Here is a 5,096-nt window from a genome sequence, read left to right on the forward strand (position 1 = left end):
GTTCCTCCAGAACTCAGCAATGCCACCGCCCCTCCCTCCAGCCCTTCCCCCAACCTATCCTTCCCCCCTTCCCCTCTCCGCACCTCTGTGGCCTGGGGAATCCATGCTTTGATTGGCTTAGTTTTGGGTTCCTCAATTAATTATATGGCAGGAGAGACAGTTTCCTCCTACACCAACCAGGTCCACTCCTGAAGGTTGGAGTGGGGTCACTTAGATTATATGAAAGATGGTGAATAACTGAGCAAAAATCAGGATAACACATGAAAGGAGAAGGGGGAATGGACGCCGGCAGGCAACTGACAGAGTGGCCCAAATCTCTTCCTCTTCTCACTCTAATTCTCTCACAGACTGAACTTCCGCCAACACTTCAAGCCTTTTGGACACGTAGAGTTGAAAGCTTCTGTCCTCCCTCCACTTCTCTTGCTCACCATTCCCATGAGAGGACGAATAGCTTGACCTGATTGTTCTTTTTTTCAGATTCCTCCTTGGGGTTCTCTTCCTCAACCTGCTTCTTTAATTATTTACAGCAGCAGTGCTAGTTACCCGGTTCCCTATTGTTCTGTCTTTCTTCCAGAGCAACTGGGAACTTTGATTTGATTTGGATTGGCAGGGTGTCCAGCTAAAAGACTGTATTTCCCAGCCCTCCCTGCAGCTATGTTTGGCCAAATGACTAAGTTCCATCCAAGAAAGCAGAATCTAGTGTGGACTTGTTGGAAGGCTGCTGTGATGGAGACTTGAATTGGGTTTCTCAACATACATTTAATTCTCCATATATCAGGAGAGGTTGGGAACTAAAAAAAAAAAAGTCCACAAAAACAAAATTTGCCTCAGTTCTTTCTATGCATATTCTTTAAACTAGATCCCTAGGGGGATAATGGTGTAAATGGTAAGATTTGGGCATCAAGCTACACTCCGAACTTCCATCCTGCTGGCACCAATTCTGAGGCCCCCAGGTAAATGTATATACAGAAATAGTGGTTGTGAAGCCAAGAGCCACCTGGGGAGATTGAAGCTAAGTCTTAGTGGGACTGGAGTGACTGCTTGCAGATTGATTTACTGTGTGTGATCCCTGAGGCTGACTTGGCCATATGAAGGCTGCTGTCCAGAGCTTTGAGGAGGACTTCCATCAGTGTCCTCAGGCGTTAGTTACTGCTGTGTTTAATGGGAAGAGGGGAGTGAAGACTGGCTGGAGGGGATCAGCCTGCTGTGATCTCTGACAGTACAGAGAACTTTTTTGCCTCTGGGGTGGGGTGGGGGTATGTGGCCAAAGAATACAAGGACAGTGGCATTTTTTAAATGATTCAGAGTCCCATGTAAAAAGAGCAAACCATTAATCCTCACCTCAGAACAGATGGGCTGTCTAACCAGGACTGCCAGAGTGATCATTCTTTGGTCTCTAGAGTATGAGATTTTGGAGCCCTGGACATGGGTGGATGGAATTTTAGCAGGTTTTTATTTGTATTCCATGAAGTGCTGGTACCCAGAGGTCAGGCCTTTCAGCACTAGGAAATGATTCTAGGAAAGAGGCTGTGATAGTGCCTTCGAAGTTAAATGTGACCATGTCCAGAGACTTAAAGTTTGAGGACAGTGGATGCATGGAAAGGTCATTTCTTTTCTATGAATTTTTTTTATTTTATTTTACTTTATCTTGAAATAAATTCAAAGTTATAGGAACAGTTGCAAAAACAATACAAACCCCATAAACAGAACTCCAGTATACCCTGACCTCCCTCCCCTGATACCCCAATCCACCAACTTTAACATGCTGTCACACCGCTATTTCTTTACCTCCCTCCCTCCCTATCCATCATCCATCATCTATTGCTCTGTCTTCTGAACATATGAGAGCTAGCTGCACACATCCCTGAACATACACTATAATTCACGTATACACTTCCCATGAACAAGAACATTCTTTTATGCAATCCTGTTAAACGCAGCTAAGAAGTACAAGAGATTCAACATTGATACAAAGCTTACATTCTATATTTCCTTTTTTTTTTTTCTTATGTCTCAGCTGTGTCCCTTTGAGCCTCCTGTCCTCCATCTTCAGATCCCATCCAGGATCATCCTTGGCATTCAATTTTCATCTATTTAGACTGTCTTTTTTTTTTTTTTTTTCAATTGTGGAAACAGATATACAGCCTAAATCTTCCCATTCCACCGCCTCCCTAGCATTCCATTAGTGGGATTAATCACATTTAGAATGTTGTAATGTGATGACCTTCCCATCCGCCATTACTAGAAATTTCCCTTCACCTCAAACAGCAAACCTACACTCATTTCTTAACTCCCCATTGCCCCTTGCCCCATTTCTCTTAACCCATACTCTACTTTTCATCTCTATGGTCATATTCTCTGGCAATTTCTTTGTGTTTACTGTGGGGCTTAAAATTAACCTCTTTAAATCCATATCAATCTTGTTTTTCTTTGATACCAGCTTAACTTCAATAGGACACATAAACTATGTTCCTATACTCCTCTATTCCCCCACCTTTATATAGTTCTTGTCAAAAATTATGTATTTTACATTGAGTTCAAAACCACTGATTTGTCATTCGAGTTTGTGTATTTTATATCATGTAGGAAGTAAATAGTGGAGTTACAGTTCAAAAATTATTGACTTCTATTTGTATTCCATTGTGGTCGGAGAATGTGCTTTGAATATAATCAATTTTTTTATTTATTTATTGAGGCTTGTTTTATGTCCCAGCATATGGTCCACTCTGGGGAAAGATCCATGATCACTAGAGAAAGACGAGTGTCCTGGTGATTTGGGATGTAAGGTTCTATATATGTCTGTTAAAATTCTCTGTATCTCTTTCTCCTTTCTTTGTTTCTCTGTTGGTAGGGCTCCCTTTAATATCTCAAATAGGGCAGTCTTTTATTGGCAAACTCTCTCAGCATATGTTTGTCTGTGAAAAATTTAAGCTCTCCCTCAAATTTGAAGGAGAGTTTTGCTGGATAAAGTATTCTTGGTTGGAAATTTTTCTCTCTCAGAATTTTAAATATGTCATGCCACTGTCTTCTCGCCTCCATAGTGGCTGCTGAGTAGTCACTACTCAGTCTTATGTTGTTTCCTTTGTAAGTGGTGAATTGCTTTTCTCTTGCTGCTCTCAGAACTTGCTCCTTCTCTTCAGTATTTGAGAGTCTGATCAGAATATGTCTTGGAGTGGGTTTATTTGGATTTATTCTATTTGGGGTTCGCTGGGCATTTATGTGTTTATATTTATATTGTGTAGAAGGTTGGGGAAGTTTTTTCCAACAATTTCTTTGAATACTCTTTCTAGACCTTTACCCTTCTCTTCCCCTTCTGGGGCACCAATGAGTCTTAAGTTTGGACATTTTATTTTATCTATCGTATCCCTGAGATCCATTTCGATTTTTTTTATTTTTTTCTCCATTCTTTCTTTTGTTCTTTCATTTTCTGTTCTGTGGACTTCAAGGACACTGAGTCATTGTTCAGCTTCCTCTAATCTTGTATTATGAGTATCCAGAGTCTTTTTAATTTGGCCAACAGTTTCTTTTATTTCCATAAGATCTTCTATTTTTTTATTTACTCTTGCAATGTCTTCTTTATGCTCTTCTAGGGTCTTCTCATGTCCCTTATATCCTGTGCCATGGTCTTCTTCATGTCCTTTATATCCTTTGCCATGTTTTCATTCCTCAATTGTAGTTCTTTGATTAATTGTGTCAAGTACTGTGTCTCTTCTGATATTTTGATTTGGGTGTTTGGAATTGGGTTCTCCATATTGTCTGGTTTTATCATATGCAGTAAGATGTTCTGATGTTTTTGACCTCTTGGCATTTGCTTTGCTTGACAGGGTTCTTTCAAGTTGTAAAAAAAAAGAAAAAAACCATCTAATTTTTCAGAAATACAAGTTGGTGGTGTACACTTTCTCTAACTAACCAGCAGATGGCATCTGCGAGTCACCTATACCCCTCAAGTCAGTTCTCCTCAACTTCGTCCTTGTGGTGTGTGGGGAAATGATTCTCGTGGGGTTCAGTTGGTGAACTCAGTTTGGGTGTGTTGCTGGAGCTGTCCGCCCTGAATGTGGGGTGTGTGTCTGGGTGGCTAGGGAGGCAGGGCAGCTTTAATATTCAAACCTCCCAGGTGTTCCCAGAGATTCAAGGCCACTGCAAGAGTCTAAGCCTTCATTTCAGTTCTGCCCCAGACTCTCTCTGTTGCTGACCCGCAAACCACCAGCATTTACGTAGCATCCCTGGGTTTTCTGAGTGGGCCCCCCTTCTCAGCTGTGATCTTCCAGGACCTCTGCCGAGGGAATGCTGTGCTACATCACAAGTGCGTGCCATCCCTCAAGGGAAGCCCTGGGCCCCTGGGCTGTGCAGGGGAGGTCCCAGCCTGATGCAAAGATAGCTGAAAGGGGCATCTCAACCTCTCCTCCCTCCTCACACAGTTCCTCCTTCCCAGCTCTGGGACAACTGGCGTGGCTCTGGGCTGTGGGCCACGGCCCCGGGCAGGAGTGTCTCCAGCCCACCGGGGAGCCAGCTGCAAGCAGCGGGGTTTCTTTCTCCGTCAGGCTCTCCTCTTCGCTCCCCTGGCGCTGAGGGAATCTGCCACAGGCTATCCTCCATGGCAGACACAGAGAAGCCAGCTCAGCCCACTCCTGTCGTGTTGCAACTGCAGCCGCTCCTGGGATTTCCCCCCTTTTTTTTTTCAAAAAGAACCAGTCCGTCTCCAAATGCCAAGCCCCGGCTTCCCCACACCACAGCACGGCCGCGGGTCTTGGCTCTTTCATCCGGCTTACTCACTCATTTCAGAATGCAGACTCCTGGTTTCACCAAGTGTACGGCCCCTGTGGTTCTAGCAGACCTTGTCCAGCCGGTGCATCACTGAAACCTGTGTTCTGGGTCACCTTCTGGTTTTTATCTAGTATTTTTTACGGAGGTGTTGTTTTGCCCTGTCTCTCCTAGCCGCCGTCTTAGGTTCTCCCTCTATGACCTTTCGATGGAAGAGCTCCTGGCATCAACAAGTCCAAAAACACCCCTGTGAGATATGTTTTCTACCACAGCTAACCACGTGATGGGAGGTTTTATCCACACGATCGCTAGTGTCTCTAAGTTTAAAATTCTGA

Source organism: Choloepus didactylus, chromosome 12 (assembly GCF_015220235.1).
Source record: "Choloepus didactylus isolate mChoDid1 chromosome 12, mChoDid1.pri, whole genome shotgun sequence".
NCBI lineage: Eukaryota > Metazoa > Chordata > Mammalia > Pilosa > Megalonychidae > Choloepus > Choloepus didactylus.